Source organism: Medicago sativa, chromosome 2 (assembly GCF_051527215.1).
Source record: "Medicago sativa cultivar Bolivia chromosome 2, Bolivia_mono, whole genome shotgun sequence".
Classification (NCBI taxonomy): domain Eukaryota; kingdom Viridiplantae; phylum Streptophyta; class Magnoliopsida; order Fabales; family Fabaceae; genus Medicago; species Medicago sativa.
Window position 1 is genome coordinate 43,926,617 of NC_140750.1, and position 21,358 is coordinate 43,947,974.

The following is a 21,358-nucleotide window of genomic DNA, read 5'->3' on the forward strand; positions in this document are numbered from 1 at the left end:
CGAAATTTTAGCTTATATTGTTACATGTTTGTTAAATATGAAGGTTGAACATGTCACTCGATGTCCCTTGATGCGAAACATGATATGTGAGCCTATTTGGTTTGAAATTCGGTAAAATGAAAGTATTGAAATGACCCTTGTCGCGAAAATGAAATGTTAGCCTATGTGGTTAGAAGTTTGATAAACAGTGAACTTGTCCCGCGATGTCGCTTGATGCGTAACATGATATGTGAACCTATTTGGTTTTATATTCGGAAAAATGAAAGTATTGGAATGACTTTGTCGCAAAAATGAGATTTTAGCTTATATGGTTAGAAGTTTGATGAAGGTTGAACTTGTCCCTCGATCTCCCTTGATACGAAACATGATATGTGAACCTATTTGGTTTTGTATTCGGCAAAATGAAATTATTTGAATGACCATTGTCCCAAAAATGAGATTTTAGCATATATGGTTAAAAGTTTGATAAATATTAATGTTGAATTTGTCCCTCGATGTCCTTTATTTCGTAACATAATATTTGAACCAATTTCGTTTTAAATTTGGTAAATAGAAAGTAATGAGATGACCTTTATCGCGAAAACGAGATTTTAGCTTATATTGTTACATGTTTGTTAAATATGAAGGTTGAACATGTCCCTCGATGTCCCTTGATGCGAAACATGATATGTGAACCTATTTGGTTTGAAATTTGGTAAAATGAAAGTATTGAAATGACCCTTGTCGCGAAAATGAAATGTTAGCCTATGTGGTTAGAAGTTTGATAAACAGTGAACTTGTCCCTCGATGTCCCTTGATGCGAAACATGATATGTGAACCTATTTGGTTTGAAATTCGATAAAATGAAAGTATTGAAATGACCCTTGTCGCAAAAATGAAATGTTAGCCTATGTGGTTAGAGTTTGATAAACAGTGAACTTATCCCTCGATGTCCCTTGATGCGAAACATGATATGTGAACCTATTTGGTTTTATATTCGGAAAAATGAAAGTATTGGAATGACTTTGTCGCGAAAATGAGATTTTAGCCTGTTTGGTTAGAAGTTTGATAAAGGTTGAACTTGTCCCTCGATCTCCCTTGATACAAAACATGATATGTGAACCTATTTGGTTTTGTATTCGGAAAAATGAAAGTATTGGAATGACTTTGTCGCAAAAATCAGATTTTAGCTTATATGGTTAGAAGTTTGATAAAGGTTGAACTTGTCCCTCGATCTCCCTTGATACGAAACATGATATGTGAACCTATTTGGTTTTGTATTCAGAAAAATGAAAGTATTGGAATGACTTTGTCGCGAAAATGAGATTTTAGCCTATATGGCTAGAAGTTTGATAAAGGTTGAACTTGTCCCTCGATGTCCCTTGATGCGAAACATGATATGTGAACCTATTTGGTTTGAAATTCGGTAAAATGAAAGTATTGAAATGACCCTTGTCGCGAAAATGAAATGTTAGCCTATGTGGTTAGAAATTTGATAAACAGTAAACTTGTCCCTCGATGTCCCATGATGCGAAAAATGATATGTGAACCTATTTGGTTTTATATTCGGTAATAATTTGAATGACCATTGTCCTAAAAATGAGATTTTAGCCAATATGGTTAAAAGTTTGATAAATATTAATGTTGAATTTGTCCCTCGATGTCCTTTATTGCGTAACATAATATTTGAACCAATTTCGTTCTAAATTTGGTAAATAGAAAGTAATGAGATGACCCTTATCGCGAAAACGAAATTTTAGCTTATATTGTTACATGTTTGTTAAATATGAAGGTTGAACATGTCCCTCGATGTCCCTTGATGCGAAACATGATATGTGAGCCTATTTGGTTTGAAATTCGGTAAAATGAAAGTATTGAAATGACCCTTGTGGCGAAAATGAAATGTTAGCCTATGTGGTTAGAAGTTTGATAAACAGTGAACTTGTCCCGCGATGTCGCTTGATGCGTAACATGATATGTGAACTTATTTGGTTTTATATTCGGAAAAACGAAAGTATTGGAATGACTTTGTCGCAAAAATGAGATTTTAGCTTATATGGTTAGAAGTTTGATAAAGGTTGAACTTGTCCCTCGATCTCCCTTGATACGAAACATGATATGTGAACCTATTTGGTTTTGTATTCGGCAAAATTAAATTATTTGAATGACCATTGTCCCAAAAATGAGATTTTAGCATATATGGTTAAAAGTTTGATAAATATTAATGTTGAATTTGTCCCTCGATGTCCTTTATTTCGTAACATAATATTTGAACCAATTTCATTTTAAATTTGGTAAATAGAAAGTAATGAGATGACCTTTATCGCGAAAACGAGATTTTAGCTTATATTGTTACATGTTTGTTAAATATGAAGGTTGAACATGTCCCTCGATGTCCCTTGATGCGAAACATGATATGTGAACCTATTTGGTTTGAAATTTGGTAAAATGAAAGTATTGAAATGACCCTTGTCGCGAAAATGAAATGTTAGCCTATGTGGTTAGAAGTTTGATAAACAGTGAACTTGTCCCTCGATGTCCCTTGATGCGAAACATGATATGTGAACCTATTTGGTTTGAAATTCGATAAAATGAAAGTATTGAAATGACCCTTGTCGCAAAAATGAAATGTTAGCCTATGTTGTTAGAGTTTGATAAACAGTAAACTTATCCCTCGATGTCCCTTGATGCGAAACATGATATGTGAACCTATTTAGTTTTATATTCGGAAAAATGAAAGTATTGGAATGACTTTGTCGCGAAAATGAGATTTTAGCCTGTATGGTTAGAAGTTTGATAAAGGTTGAACTTGTCCCTCGATCTCCCTTGATACAAAACATGATATGTGAACCTATTTGGTTTTGTATTCGGAAAAATGAAAGTATTGGAATGACTTTGTCGCAAAAATCAGATTTTAGCTTATATGGTTAGAAGTTTGATAAAGGTTGAACTTGTCCCTCGATCTCCCTTGATACGAAACATGATATGTGAACCTATTTGGTTTTGTATTCAGAAAAATGAAAGTATTGGAATGACTTTGTTGCAAAAATGAGATTTTAGCCTATATGGCTAGAAGTTTGATAAAGGTTGAACTTGTCCCTCGATGCCCCTCGATGCGAAACATGATATGTGAACCTATTTGGTTTGAAATTCGGTAAAATGAAAGTATTGAAATGACACTTGTCGCGAAAATGAAATGTTAGCCTATGTGGTTAGAGTTTGATAAACAGTGAACTTATCCCTCGATGTCCCTTGATGCGAAACATGATATGTGAACCTATTTGGTTTTATATTCGGAAAAATGAAAGTATTGGAATGACTTTGTCGCAAAAATGAGATTTTAGCTTATATGGTTAGAAGTTTGATAAAGGTTGAACTTGTCCCTCGATCTCCCTTGATACAAAACATGATATGTGAACCTATTTGGTTTTGTATTCGGCAAAACGAAATTATTTGAATGACCATTGTCCCAAAAATGAGATTTTAGCCTATATGGTTAAAAGTTTGATAAATACTAATGTTGAATTTGTCCCTCGATGTTCTTTATTGCGTAACATAATATTTGAACCCATTTCGTTTTAAATTTGGTAAATAGAAAGTAATGAGATGACCTTTATCGCGAAAACTAGATTTTAGCTTATATTGTTACATGTTTGTTGAATATGAAGGTTGAACATGTCCCTCAATGTCCCTTGATGCGAAACATGATATGTGAACCTATTTGGTTTGAAATTTGGTAAAATGAAAGTATTGAAATGACCCTTGTCGCGAAAATGAAATGTTAGCCTATGTGGTTAGAAGTTTGATAAACAGTGAACTTGTCCCTCGATGTCCCTTGATGCGAAACATGATATGTGAACCTATTTGGTTTGAAATTCGGTAAAATGAAAGTATTGAAATGACCCTTGTCGCGAAAATGAAATGTTAGCCTATGTGGTTAGAAGTTTGATAAACAGTGAACTTGTCCCTCGATGTCCCTTGATGCGAAACATGATATGTGAACCTATTTGGTTTGAAATTTGGTAAAATGAAAGTATTGAAATGACCCTTGTCGCGAAAATGAAATGTTAGCCTATGTGGTTAGAAGTTTGATAAACAGTGAACTTGTCCCTCGATGTCCCTTGATGCGAAACATGATATGTGAACCTATTTGGTTTGAAATTCGGTAAAATGAAAGTATTGAAATGACCCTTGTCGCGAAAATGAAATGTTAGCCTATGTGGTTAGAAGTTTGATAAACAGTGAACTTGTCCCTCGATGTCCCATGATGCGAAAAATGATATGTGAACCTATTTGGTTTTATATTCGGTAATTATTTGAATGACCATTGTCCGAAAAATGAGATTTTAGCCAATATGGTTAAAAGTTTGATAAATATTAATGTTGAATTTGTCCCTCGATGTCCTTTATTGCGTAACATAATATTTGAACCAATTTCATTTTAAATTTGGTAAATAGAAAGTAATGAGATGACCCTTATCGCGAAAACGAAATTTTAGCTTATATTGTTACATGTTTGTTAAATATGAAGGTTGAACATGTCCCTCGATGTCCCTTGATGTGAAACATGATATGTGAGCCTATTTGGTTTGAAATTCGGTAAAATGAAAGTATTGAAATGACCCTTGTGGCGAAAATGAAATGTTAGCCTATGTGGTTAGAAGTTTGATAAACAGTGAACTTGTCCCGCGATGTCGCTTGATGCGTAACATGATATGTGAACTTATTTGGTTTTATATTCGGAAAAACGAAAGTATTGGAATGACTTTGTCGCAAAAATGAGATTTTAGCTTATATGGTTAGAAGTTTGATAAAGGTTGAACTTGTCCCTCGATCTCCCTTGATACGAAACATGATATGTGAACCTATTTGGTTTTGTATTCGGCAAAATTAAATTATTTGAATGACCATTGTCCCAAAAATGAGATTTTAGCATATATGGTTAAAAGTTTGATAAATATTAATGTTGAATTTGTCCCTCGATGTCCTTTATTTCGTAACATAATATTTGAACCAATTTCATTTTAAATTTGGTAAATAGAAAGTAATGAGATGACCTTTATCGCGAAAACGAGATTTTAGCTTATATTGTTACATGTTTGTTAAATATGAAGGTTGAACATGTCCCTCGATGTCCCTTGATGCGAAACATGATATGTGAACCTATTTGGTTTGAAATTTGGTAAAATGAAAGTATTGAAATGACCCTTGTCGCGAAAATGAAATGTTAGCCTATGTGGTTAGAAGTTTGATAAACAGTGAACTTGTCCCTCGATGTCCCTTGATGCGAAACATGATATGTGAACCTATTTGGTTTGAAATTCGGTAAAATGAAAGTATTGAAATGACCCTTGTCGCGAAAATGAAATGTTAGCCTATGTGGTTAGAAGTTTGATAAACAGTGAACTTGTCCCTCGATGTCCCATGATGCGAAAAATGATATGTGAACCTATTTGGTTTTATATTCGGTAATTATTTGAATGACCATTGTCCGAAAAATGAGATTTTAGCCAATATGGTTAAAAGTTTGATAAATATTAATGTTGAATTTGTCCCTCGATGTCCTTTATTGCGTAACATAATATTTGAACCAATTTCATTTTAAATTTGGTAAATAGAAAGTAATGAGATGACCCTTATCGCGAAAACGAAATTTTAGCTTATATTGTTACATGTTTGTTAAATATGAAGGTTGAACATGTCCCTCGATGTCCCTTGATGCGAAACATGACATGTGAGCCTATTTGGTTTGAAATTCGGTAAAATGAAAGTATTGAAATGACCCTTGTCGCGAAAATGAAATGTTAGCCTATGTGGTTAGAAGTTTGATAAACAGTGAACTTGTCCCGCGATGTCGCTTGATGCGTAACATGATATGTGAACTTATTTGGTTTTATATTCGGAAAAATGAAAGTATTGGAATGACTTTGTCGCAAAAATGAGATTTTAGCTTATATGGTTAGAAGTTTGATAAAGGTTGAACTTGTCCCTCGATCTCCCTTGATACGAAACATGATATGTGAACCTATTTGGTTTTGTATTCGGCAAAATTAAATTATTTGAATGACCATTGTCCCAAAAATGAGATTTTAGCATATATGGTTAAAAGTTTGATAAATATTAATGTTGAATTTGTCCCTCGATGTCCTTTATTTCGTAACATAATATTTGAACCAATTTCATTTTAAATTTGGTAAATAGAAAGTAATGAGATGACCTTTATCGCGAAAACGAGATTTTAGCTTATATTGTTACATGTTTGTTAAATATGAAGGTTGAACATGTCCCTCGATGTCCCTTGATGCGAAACATGATATGTGAACCTATTTGGTTTGAAATTTGGTAAAATGAAAGTATTGAAATGACCCTTGTCGCGAAAATGAAATGTTAGCCTATGTGGTTAGAAGTTTGATAAACAGTGAACTTGTCCCTCGATGTCCCTTGATGCGAAACATGATATGTGAACCTATTTGGTTTGAAATTCGATAAAATGAAAGTATTGAAATGACCCTTGTCGCAAAAATGAAATGTTAGCCTATGTTGTTAGAGTTTGATAAACAGTAAACTTATCCCTCGATGTCCCTTGATGCGAAACATGATATGTGAACCTATTTAGTTTTATATTCGGAAAAATGAAAGTATTGGAATGACTTTGTCGCGAAAATGAGATTTTAGCCTGTATGGTTAGAAGTTTGATAAAGGTTGAACTTGTCCCTCGATCTCCCTTGATACAAAACATGATATGTGAACCTATTTGGTTTTGTATTCGGAAAAATGAAAGTATTGGAATGACTTTGTCGCAAAAATCAGATTTTAGCTTATATGGTTAGAAGTTTGATAAAGGTTGAACTTGTCCCTCGATCTCCCTTGATACGAAACATGATATGTGAACCTATTTGGTTTTGTATTCAGAAAAATGAAAGTATTGGAATGACTTTGTTGCAAAAATGAGATTTTAGCCTATATGGCTAGAAGTTTGATAAAGGTTGAACTTGTCCCTCGATGCCCCTCGATGCGAAACATGATATGTGAACCTATTTGGTTTGAAATTCGGTAAAATGAAAGTATTGAAATGACACTTGTCGCGAAAATGAAATGTTAGCCTATGTGGTTAGAGTTTGATAAACAGTGAACTTATCCCTCGATGTCCCTTGATGCGAAACATGATATGTGAACCTATTTGGTTTTATATTCGGAAAAATGAAAGTATTGGAATGACTTTGTCGCAAAAATGAGATTTTAGCTTATATGGTTAGAAGTTTGATAAAGGTTGAACTTGTCCCTCGATCTCCCTTGATACAAAACATGATATGTGAACCTATTTGGTTTTGTATTCGGCAAAACGAAATTATTTGAATGACCATTGTCCCAAAAATGAGATTTTAGCCTATATGGTTAAAAGTTTGATAAATACTAATGTTGAATTTGTCCCTCGATGTTCTTTATTGCGTAACATAATATTTGAACCCATTTCGTTTTAAATTTGGTAAATAGAAAGTAATGAGATGACCTTTATCGCGAAAACTAGATTTTAGCTTATATTGTTACATGTTTGTTGAATATGAAGGTTGAACATGTCCCTCAATGTCCCTTGATGCGAAACATGATATGTGAACCTATTTGGTTTGAAATTTGGTAAAATGAAAGTATTGAAATGACCCTTGTCGCGAAAATGAAATGTTAGCCTATGTGGTTAGAAGTTTGATAAACAGTGAACTTGTCCCTCGATGTCCCTTGATGCGAAACATGATATGTGAACCTATTTGGTTTGAAATTCGGTAAAATGAAAGTATTGAAATGACCCTTGTCGCGAAAATGAAATGTTAGCCTATGTGGTTAGAAGTTTGATAAACAGTGAACTTGTCCCTCGATGTCCCTTGATGCGAAACATGATATGTGAACCTATTTGGTTTGAAATTTGGTAAAATGAAAGTATTGAAATGACCCTTGTCGCGAAAATGAAATGTTAGCCTATGTGGTTAGAAGTTTGATAAACAGTGAACTTGTCCCTCGATGTCCCTTGATGCGAAACATGATATGTGAACCTATTTGGTTTGAAATTCGGTAAAATGAAAGTATTGAAATGACCCTTGTCGCGAAAATGAAATGTTAGCCTATGTGGTTAGAAGTTTGATAAACAGTGAACTTGTCCCTCGATGTCCCATGATGCGAAAAATGATATGTGAACCTATTTGGTTTTATATTCGGTAATTATTTGAATGACCATTGTCCGAAAAATGAGATTTTAGCCAATATGGTTAAAAGTTTGATAAATATTAATGTTGAATTTGTCCCTCGATGTCCTTTATTGCGTAACATAATATTTGAACCAATTTCATTTTAAATTTGGTAAATAGAAAGTAATGAGATGACCCTTATCGCGAAAACGAGATTTTAGCCAATATGGTTAAAAGTTTGATAAATATTAATGTTGAATTTGTCCCTCCATGTCCTTTATTGCATAACATAATTTTTGAACCAATTTCATTTTGAATTTGGCAAATAGAAAGCAATGAGATGATCTTTATCGCGAAAACGAGATTTTAGCTTATATTGTAACATGTTTGTTAAATATGAAGGTTGAACATGTCCCTCGATGTCCCTTGATGCGAAACATGATATGTGAACCTATTTGGTTTGAAATTCGGTAAAATGAAAGTATTGAAATGACCCTTGTCGCGAAAATGAAATGTTAGCCTATGTGGTTAGAAGTTTGATAAACAGTGAACTTGTCCCTCGATGTCCCTTGATGCGAAACATGATATGTGAACCTATTTGGTTTTGTATTCGGCAAAATGAAATTATTTGAATGACCATTGTCCTAAAAATGAGATTTTAGCCAATATGGTTAAAAGTTTGATAAATATTAATGTTGAATTTGTCCCTCGATGTCCTTTATTGCGTAACATAATATTTGAACCAATTTCGTTTTAAATTTGGTAAATAGAAAGTAATGAGATGACCCTTATCGCGAAAACGAAATTTTAGCTTATATTGTTACATGTTTGTTAAATATGAAGGTTGAACATGTCCCTCGATGTCCCTTGATGCGAAACATGACATGTGAGCCTATTTGGTTTGAAATTCGGTAAAATGAAAGTATTGAAATGACCCTTGTCGCGAAAATGAAATGTTAGCCTATGTGGTTAGAAGTTTGATAAACAGTGAACTTGTCCCGCGATGTCGCTTGATGCGTAACATGATATGTGAACTTATTTGGTTTTATATTCGGAAAAATGAAAGTATTGGAATGACTTTGTCGCAAAAATGAGATTTTAGCTTATATGGTTAGAAGTTTGATAAAGGTTGAACTTGTCCCTCGATCTCCCTTGATACGAAACATGATATGTGAACCTATTTGGTTTTGTATTCGGCAAAATTAAATTATTTGAATGACCATTGTCCCAAAAATGAGATTTTAGCATATATGGTTAAAAGTTTGATAAATATTAATGTTGAATTTATCCCTCGATGTCCTTTATTTCGTAACATAATATTTGAACCAATTTCGTTTTAAATTTGGTAAATAGAAAGTAATGAGATGACCTTTATCGCGAAAACGAGATTTTAGCTTATATTGTTACATGTTTGTTAAATATGAAGGTTGAACATGTCCCTCGATGTCCCTTGATGCGAAACATGATATGTGAACCTATTTGGTTTGAAATTTGGTAAAATGAAAGTATTGAAATGACCCTTGTCGCGAAAATGAAATGTTAGCCTATGTGGTTAGAAGTTTGATAAACAGTGAACTTGTCCCTCGATGTCCCTTGATGCGAAACATGATATGTGAACCTATTTGGTTTGAAATTCGATAAAATGAAAGTATTGAAATGACCCTTGTCGCGAAAATGAAATGTTAGCCTATGTGGTTAGAGTTTGATAAACAGTGAACTTATCCCTCGATGTCCCTTGATGCGAAACATGATATGTGAACCTATTTGGTTTTATATTCGAAAAAATGAAAGTATTGGAATGACATTGTCGCGAAAATGAGATTTTAGCCTGTTTGGTTAGAAGTTTGATAAAGGTTGAACTTGTCCCTCGATCTCCCTTGATACAAAACATGATATGTGAACCTATTTGGTTTTGTATTCGGAAAAATGAAAGTATTGGAATGACTTTGTCGCAAAAATCAGATTTTAGCTTATATGGTTAGAAGTTTGATAAAGGTTGAACTTGTCCCTCGATCTCCCTTGATACGAAACATGATATGTGAACCTATTTGGTTTAGTATTCGGAAAAATGAAAGTATTGGAATGACTTTGTCGCGAAAATGAGATTTTAGCCTATCTGGCTAGAAGTTTGATAAAGGTTGAACTTGTCCCTCGATGTCCCTTGATGCCATTTCATTTTCGCGACAAGGGTCATTTCAAAACTTTCATTTTACCAAATTTCAAACCAAATAGGTTCACATATCATGTTTCGCATCAAGGGACATCGAGGGACAAGTTCAACCTTTATCAAACTTCTAGCCATATAGGCTAAAATCTCATTTTCGCGACAAAGTCATTCCAATACTTTCATTTTTCCGAATACAAAACCAAATAGGTTCACATATCATGTTTCGTATCAAGGGAGATCGAGGGACAAGTTCAACCTTTATCAAACTTCTAACCATATAAGCTAAAATCTGATTTTTGCGACAAAGTCATTCCAATACTTTCATTTTTCAGAATACAAAACCAAATAGGTTCACATATCATGTTTCGTATCAAGGGAGATCGAGGGACAAGTTCAACCTATATCAAACTTCTAACCATACAGGCTAAAATTTCATTTTCGCGACAAAGTCATTCCAATACTTTCATTTTTCCGAATACAAAACCAAATAGGTTCACATATCATGTTTTGTATCAAGGGAGATCGAGGGACAAGTTCAACCTTTATCAAACTTCTAACCATACAGGCTAAAATCTCATTTTTGCGACGAAGTCATGCCAATACTTTCATTTTTCCGAATATAAAACCAAATAGTTTCACATATCATGTTACGCATCAAGGGACATTGCGGGACAAGTTCACCGTTTATCAAACTTCTAACCACATAGGCTAACATTTCATTTTCGCGACAAGGGTCATCTCAATACTTTCATTTTACCGAATTTCAAACCAAATAGGATCACATATCATGTTTCGCATCAAGGGACATCGAGGGACATGTTCAACCTTCATATTTAACAAACATGTAACAATATAAGCTAAAATCTCGTTTTCGCGATAAAGGTCATCTCATTACTTTCTATTTACCAAATTTAAAACGAAATTGGTTCAAATATTATGTTACGCAATAAAGGACATCGAGGGACAATTTCAACATTAGTATTTATCAAACTTTTAACCATATAGGCTAAAATCTCATTTTTGGGACAATGGTCATTCAAATAATTTCATTTTGCCGAATACAAAACCAAATAGGTTCACATATCATGTTTCGTATCAAGGGAGATCGAGGGACAAGTTCAACCTTTATCAAACTTCTAACCATATAAGCTAAAATCTCATTTTTGCGACAAAGTCATTCCAATACTTTCATTTTTCCGAATATAAAACCAAATAGGTTCACATATCATGTTTCGCATCAAGGGACATCGAGGGATAAGTTCACTGTTTATCAAACTCTAACCACATAGGCTAACATTTCATTTTCGCGACAAGGGTCATTTCAATACTTTCCTTTTAACCAAATAGGTTCACATATCATGTTTCGCATCAAGGGACATCGAGGGACAAGTTCATTGTTTATCAAACTTCTAACCACATAGGCTAACATTTCATTTTCGCGACAAGGGTCATTTCAATACTTTCATTTTACCAAATTTCAAACTAAATAGGTTCAAAAATCATGTTTCGCATCAAGGGACATCGAGGGACATGTTCAACCTTCATATTTAACAAACATGTAACAATATAAGCTAAAATCTCGTTTTCGCGATAAAGGTCATCTCATTACTTTCTATTTACCAAATTTAAAACGAAATTGGTTCAAATATTATGTTACGCAATAAAGGACATCGAGGGACAAATTCAACATTAATATTTATCAAACTTTTAACCATATATGCTAAAATCTTATTTTTGGGACAATGGTCATTCAAATAATTTCATTTTGCCGAATACAAAACCAAATAGGTTCACATATCATGTTTCGTATCAAGGGAGATCGAGGGACAAGTTCAACCTTTATCAAACTTCTAACCATATAAGCTAAAATCTCATTTTTGCGACAAAGTCATTCCAATACTTTCATTTTTCCGAATAAAAAACCAAATAGGTTCACATATCATGTTACGCATCAAGGGACATCGCGGGACAAGTTCACTGTTTATCAAACTTCTAACCACATAGGCTAACATTTCATTTTCGCGACAAGGGTCATTTCAATACTTTCATTTTACCGAATTTCAAACCAAATAGGCTCACATATCATGTTTCGCATCAAGGGACATCGAGGGACATGTTCAACCTTCATATTTAACAAACATGTAACAATATAAGCTAAAATTTCGTTTTCGCGATAAGGGTCATCTCATTACTTTCTATTTACCAAATTTAAAACGAAATTGGTTCAAATATTATGTTACGCAATAAAGGACATCGAGGGACAAATTCAACATTAATATTTATCAAACTTTTAACCATATTGGCTAAAATCTCATTTTTAGGACAATGGTCATTCAAATAATTTCATTTTGCCGAATACAAAACCAAATAGGTTCACATATCATGTTTCGCATCAAGGGACATCGAGGGACAAGTTCACTGTTTATCAAACTTCTAACCACATAGGCTAACATTTCATTTTCGCGACAAGGGTCATTTTAATACTTTCATTTTACCGAATTTCAAACCAAATAGGTTCACATATCATGTTTCGCATCAAGGGACATCGAGGGACAAGTTCACTGTTTATCAAACTTCTAACCACATAGGCTAGCATTTCATTTTCGCGACAAGGGTCATTTCAATACTTTCATTTTACCAAATTTCAAACCAAATCGGTTCACATATCATGTTTCGCATCAAGGGACATCGAGGGACATGTTCAACCTTCATATTTAACAAACATGTAACAATATAAGCTAAAATCTCGTTTTCGCGATAAGGGTCATCTCATTACTTTCTATTTACCAAATTTAAAACGAAATTGGTTCAAATATTATGTTACGCAATAAAGGACATCGAGGGACAAATTCAACATTAATATTTATCAAACTTTTAACCATATTGGCTAAAATCTCATTTTTCGGACAATGGTCATTCAAATAATTACCGAATATAAAACCAAATAGGTTCACATATCATTTTTTGCATCATGGGACATCGGGGGACAAGTTCACTGTTTATCAAACTTCTAACCACATAGGCTAACATTTCATTTTCGCGACAAGAGTCATTTCAATACTTTCATTTTACCGAATTTCAAACCAAATAGGTTCACATATCATGTTTCGCATCGAGGGACATCGAGGGACAAGTTCAACCTTTATCAAACTTCTAACCATATAAGCTAAAATCTCATTTTTGCGACAAAGTCATTCCAATACTTTCATTTTTCCGAATATAAAACCAAATAGGTTCACATATCATGTTTCGCATCAAGGGACATCGAGGGATAAGTTCACTGTTTATCAAACTCTAACCACATAGGCTAACATTTCATTTTCGCGACAAGGGTCATTTCAATACTTTCATTTTACCGAATTTCAAACCAAATAGGTTCACATATCATGTTTCGCATCAAGGGACATCGAGGGACAAGTTCAACCTATATCAAACTTCTAACCATATAAGCTAAAATCTCATTTTTGCGACAAAGTCATTCCAATACTTTCATTTTTCCGAATATAAAACCAAATAGGTTCACATATCATGTTTCGCATCAAGGGACATCGAGGGATAAGTTCACTGTTTATCAAACTCTAACCACATAGGCTAACATTTCATTTTCGCGACAAGGGTCATTTCAATACTTTCATTTTACCAAATTTCAAACTAAATAGGTTCACAAATCATGTTTCGCATCAAGGGACATCGAGGGACATGTTCAACCTTCATATTTAACAAACATGTAACAATATAAGCTAAAATCTCGTTTTCGCGATAAAGGTCATCTTATTACTTTCTATTTACCAAATTTAAAACGAAATTGGTTCAAATATTATGTTACGCAATAAAGGACATCGAGGGACAAATTCAACATTAATATTTATCAAACTTTTAACCATATATGCTAAAATCTTATTTTTGGGACAATGGTCATTCAAATAATTTCATTTTGCCGAATACAAAACCAAATAGGTTCACATATCATGTTTCGTATCAAGGGAGATCGAGGGACAAGTTCAACCTTTATCAAACTTCTAACCATATAAGCTAAAATCTCATTTTTGCGACAAAGTCATTCCAATACTTTCATTTTTCCGAATATAAAACCAAATAGGTTCACATATCATGTTACGCATCAAGGGACATCGCGGGACAAGTTCACTGTTTATCAAACTTCTAACCACATAGGCTAACATTTCATTTTCGCGACAAGGGTCATTTCAATACTTTCATTTTACCGAATTTCAAACCAAATAGGCTCACATATCATGTTTCGCATCAAGGGACATCGAGGGACATGTTCAACCTTCATATTTAACAAACATGTAACAATATAAGCTAAAATTTCGTTTTCGCGATAAGGGTCATCTCATTACTTTCTATTTACCAAATTTAAAACGAAATTGTTTCAAATATTATGTTACGCAATAAAGGACATCGAGGGACAAATTCAACATTAATATTTATCAAACTTTTAACCATATTGGCTAAAATCTCATTTTTAGGACAATGGTCATTCAAATAATTTCATTTTGCCGAATACAAAACCAAATAGGTTCACATATCATGTTTCGCATCAAGGGACATCGAGGGACAAGTTCACTGTTTATCAAACTTCTAACCACATAGGCTAACATTTCATTTTCGCGACAAGGGTCATTTCAATACTTTCATTTTACCGAATTTCAAACCAAATAGGTTCACATATCATGTTTCGCATCAAGGGACATCGAGGGACAAGTTCACTGTTTATCAAACTTCTAACCACATAGGCTAGCATTTCATTTTCGCGACAAGGGTCATTTCAATACTTTCATTTTACCAAATTTCAAACCAAATAGGTTCACATATCATGTTTCGCATCAAGGGACATCGAGGGACATGTTCAACCTTCATATTTAGTAAACATGTAACAATATAAGCTAAAATCTCGTTTTCGCGATAAGGGCCATCTCATTACTTTTTATTTACCAAATTTAAAACGAAATTGGTTCAAATATTATGTTACGCAATAAAGGACATCGAGGGATAAATTCAACATTAATATTTATCAAACTTTTAACCATATTGGCTAAAATCTCATTTTTCGGACAATGGTCATTCAAATAATTACCGAATATAAAACCAAATAGGTTCACATATCATTTTTTGCATCATGGGACATCGAGGGACAAGTTCACTGTTTATCAAACTTCTAACCACATAGGCTAACATTTCATTTTCGCGACAAGGGTCATTTCAATACTTTCATTTTACCGAATTTCAAACCAAATAGGTTCACATATCATGTTTCGCATCAAGGGACATCGAGGGACAAGTTCACTGTTTATCAAACTTCTAACCACATAGGCTAACATTTCATTTTCGCGACAAGGGTCATTTCAATACTTTCATTTTACCAAATTTCAAACCAAATAGGTTCACATATCATGTTTCGCATCAAGGGACATCGAGGGACAAGTTCACTGTTTATCAAACTTCTAACCACATAGGCTAACATTTCATTTTCGCGACAAGGGTCATTTCAATACTTTCATTTTACCGAATTTCAAACCAAATAGGTTCACATATCATGTTTCGCATCAAGGGACATCGAGGGACAAGTTCACTGTTTATCAAACTTCTAACCACATAGGCTAACATTTCATTTTCGCGACAAGGGTCATTTCAATACTTTCATTTTACCAAATTTCAAACCAAATAGGTTCACATATCATGTTTCGCATCAAGGGACATTGAGGGACATGTTCAACCTTCATATTCAACAAACATGTCACAATATAAGCTAAAATCTAGTTTTCGCGATAAAGGTCATCTCATTACTTTCTATTTACCAAATTTAAAACGAAATGGGTTCAAATATTATGTTACGCAATAAAGGACATCGAGGGACAAATTCAACATTAGTATTTATCAAACTTTTAACCATATAGGCTAAAATCTCATTTTTGGGACAATGGTCATTCAAATAATTTCGTTTTGCCGAATACAAAACCAAATAGGTTCACATATCATGTTTTGTATCAAGGGAGATCGAGGGACAAGTTCAACCTTTATCAAACTTCTAACCATATAAGCTAAAATCTCATTTTTGCGACAAAGTCATTCCAATACTTTCATTTTTCCGAATATAAAACCAAATAGGTTCACATATCATGTTTCGCATCAAGGGACATCGAGGGATAAGTTCACTGTTTATCAAACTCTAACCACATAGGCTAACATTTCATTTTCGCGACAAGTGTCATTTCAATACTTTCATTTTACCGAATTTCAAACCAAATAGGTTCACATATCATGTTTCGCATCGAGGGACATCGAGGGACAAGTTCAACCTTTATCAAACTTCTAGCCATATAGGCTAAAATCTCATTTTTGCAACAAAGTCATTCCAATACTTTCATTTTTCTGAATACAAAACCAAATAGGTTCACATATCATGTTTCGTATCAAGGGAGATCGAGGGACAAGTTCAACCTTTATCAAACTTCTAACCATATAAGCTAAAATCTGATTTTTGCGACAAAGTCATTCCAATACTTTCATTTTTCCGAATACAAAACCAAATAGGTTCACATATCATGTTTTGTATCAAGGGAGATCGAGGGACAAGTTCAACCTTTATCAAACTTCTAACCACACAGGCTAAAATCTCATTTTCGCGACAAAGTCATTCCAATACTTTCATTTTTCCGAATATAAAACTAAATAGGTTCACATATCATGTTTCGCATCAAGGGACATCGAGGGATAAGTTTACTGTTTATCAAACTCTAACAACATAGGCTAACATTTCATTTTTGCGACAAGGGTCATTTCAATACTTTCATTTTATCGAATTTCAAACCAAATAGGTTCACATATCATGTTTCGCATCAAGGGACATCGAGGGACAAGTTCACTGTTTATCAAACTTCTAACCACATAGGCTAACATTTCATTTTCGCGACAAGGGTCATTTCAATACTTTCATTTTACCAAATTTCAAACCAAATAGGTTCACATATCATGTTTCGCATCAAGGGACATCGAGGGACATGTTCAACCTTCATATTTAGTAAACATGTAACAATATAAGCTAAAATCTCGTTTTCGCGATAAGGGCCATCTCATTACTTTCTATTTACCAAATTTAAAACGAAATTGGTTCAAATATTATGTTACGCAATAAAGGACATCGAGGGACAAATTCAACATTAATATTTATCAAACTTTTAACCATATTGGCTAAAATCTCATTTTTCGGACAATGGTCATTCAAATAATTACCGAATATAAAACCAAATAGGTTCACATATCATTTTTTGCATCATGGGACATCGAGGGACAAGTTCACTGTTTATCAAACTTCTAACCACATAGGCTAACATTTCATTTTCGCGACAAGGGTCATTTCAATACTTTCATTTTACCGAATTTCAAACCAAATAGGTTCACATATCATGTTTCGCATCAAGGGACATCGAGGGACAAGTTCACTGTTTATCAAACTTCTAACCACATAGGCTAACATTTCATTTTCGCGACAAGGGTCATTTCAATACTTTCATTTTACCAAATTTCAAACCAAATAGGTTCACATATCATGTTTCGCATCAAGGGACATCGAGGGACAAGTTCACTGTTTATCAAACTTCTAACCACATAGGCTAACATTTCATTTTCGCGACAAGGGTCATTTCAATACTTTCATTTTACCGAATTTCAAACCAAATAGGTTCACATATCATGTTTCGCATCAAGGGACATCGAGGGACAAGTTCACTGTTTATCAAACTTCTAACCACATAGGCTAACATTTCATTTTCGCGACAAGGGTCATTTCAATACTTTCATTTTACCAAATTTCAAACCAAATAGGTTCACATATCATGTTTCGCATCAAGGGACATTGAGGGACATGTTCAACCTTCATATTCAACAAACATGTAACAATATAAGCTAAAATCTAGTTTTCGCGATAAAGGTCATCTCATTACTTTCTATTTACCAAATTTAAAACGAAATGGGTTCAAATATTATGTTACGCAATAAAGGACATCGAGGGACAAATTCAACATTAGTATTTATCAAACTTTTAACCATATAGGCTAAAATCTCATTTTTGGGACAATGGTCATTCAAATAATTTCGTTTTGCCGAATACAAAACCAAATAGGTTCACATATCATGTTTTGTATCAAGGGAGATCGAGGGACAAGTTCAACCTTTATCAAACTTCTAACCATATAAGCTAAAATCTCATTTTTGCGACAAAGTCATTCCAATACTTTCATTTTTCCGAATATAAAACCAAATAGGTTCACATATCATGTTTCGCATCAAGGGACATCGAGGGATAAGTTCACTGTTTATCAAACTCTAACCACATAGGCTAACATTTCATTTTCGCGACAAGTGTCATTTCAATACTTTCATTTTACCGAATTTCAAACCAAATAGGTTCACATATCATGTTTCGCATCGAGGGACATCGAGGGACAAGTTCAACCTTTATCAAACTTCTAGCCATATAGGCTAAAATCTCATTTTTGCAACAAAGTCATTCCAATACTTTCATTTTTCTGAATACAAAACCAAATAGGTTCACATATCATGTTTCGTATCAAGGGAGATCGAGGGACAAGTTCAACCTTTATCAAACTTCTAACCATATAAGCTAAAATCTGATTTTTGCGACAAAGTCATTCCAATACTTTCATTTTTCCGAATACAAAACCAAATAGGTTCACATATCATGTTTTGTATCAAGGGAGATCGAGGGACAAGTTCAACCTTTATCAAACTTCTAACCATACAGGCTAAAATCTCATTTTTGCGACAAAGTCATTCCAATACTTTCATTTTTCCGAATATAAAACTAAATAGGTTCACATATCATGTTTCGCATCAAGGGACATCGAGGGATAAGTTTACTGTTTATCAAACTCTAACAACATAGGCTAACATTTCATTTTTGCGACAAGGGTCATTTCAATACTTTCATTTTATCGAATTTCAAACCAAATAGGTTCACATATCATGTTTCGCATCAAGGGACATCGAGGGACAAGTTCACTGTTTATCAAACTTCTAACCACATAGGCTAACATTTCATTTTCGCGACAAGGGTCATTTCAATACTTTCATTTTACCAAATTTCAAACCAAATAGGTTCACATATCATGTTTCGCATCAAGGGACATCGAGGGACATGTTCAACCTTCATATTTAACAAACATGTAACAATATAAGCTAAAATCTCGTTTTCGCGATAAAGGTCATCTTATTACTTTCTATTTACCAAATTTAAAACGAAATTGGTTCAAATATTATGTTACGCAATAAAGGACATCGAGGGACAAATTCAACATTAATATTTATCAAACTTTTAACCATATATGCTAAAATCTTATTTTTGGGACAATGGTCATTCAAATAATTTCATTTTGCCGAATACAAAACCAAATAGGTTCACATATCATGTTTCGTATCAAGGGAGATCGAGGGACAAGTTCAACCTTTATCAAACTTCTAACCATATAAGCTAAAATCTCATTTTTGCGACAAAGTCATTCCAATACTTTCATTTTTCCGAATATAAAACCAAATAGGTTCACATATCATGTTACGCATCAAGGGACATCGCGGGACAAGTTCACTGTTTATCAAACTTCTAACCACATAGGCTAACATTTCATTTTCGCGACAAGGGTCATTTCAATACTTTCATTTTACCGAATTTCAAACCAAATAGGCTCACATATCATGTTTCGCATCAAGGGACATCGAGGGACATGTTCAACCTTCATATTTAACAAACATGTAACAATATAAGCTAAAATTTCGTTTTCGCGATAAGGGTCATCTCATTACTTTCTATTTACCAAATTTAAAACGAAATTGTTTCAAATATTATGTTACGCAATAAAGGACATCGAGGGACAAATTCAACATTAATATTTATCAAACTTTTAACCATATTGGCTAAAATCTCATTTTTAGGACAATGGTCATTCAAATAATTTCATTTTGCCGAATACAAAACCAAATAGGTTCACATATCATGTTTCGCATCAAGGGACATCGAGGGACAAGTTCACTGTTTATCAAACTTCTAACCACATAGGCTAACATTTCATTTTCGCGACAAGGGTCATTTCAATACTTTCATTTTACCGAATTTCAAACCAAATAGGTTCACATATCATGTTTCGCATCAAGGGACATCGAGGGACAAGTTCACTGTTTATCAAACTTCTAACCACATAGGCTAGCATTTCATTTTCGCGACAAGGGTCATTTCAATACTTTCATTTTACCAAATTTCAAACCAAATAGGTTCACATATCATGTTTCGCATCAAGGGACATCGAGGGACATGTTCAACCTTCATATTTAGTAAACATGTAACAATATAAGCTAAAATCTCGTTTTCGCGATAAGGGCCATCTCATTACTTTTTATTTACCAAATTTAAAACGAAATTGGTTCAAATATTATGTTACGCAATAAAGGACATCGAGGGATAAATTCAACATTAATATTTATCAAACTTTTAACCATATTGGCTAAAATCTCATTTTTCGGACAATGGTCATTCAAATAATTACCGAATATAAAACCAAATAGGTTCACATATCATTTTTTGCATCATGGGACATCGAGGGACAAGTTCACTGTTTATCAAACTTCTAACCACATAGGCTAACATTTCATTTTCGCGACAAGGGTCATTTCAATACTTTCATTTTACCGAATTTCAAACCAAATAGGTTCACATATCATGTTTCGCATCAAGGGACATCGAGGGACAAGTTCACTGTTTATCAAACTCTAACCACATAGGCTAACATTTCATTTTCGCGACAAGTGTCATTTCAATACTTTCATTTTACCGAATTTCAAACCAAATAGGTTCACATATCATGTTTCGCATCGAGGGACATCGAGGGACAAGTTCAACCTTTATCAAACTTCTAGCCATATAGGCTAAAATCTCATTTTTGCAACAAAGTCATTCCAATACTTTCATTTTTCTGAATACAAAACCAAATAGGTTCACATATCA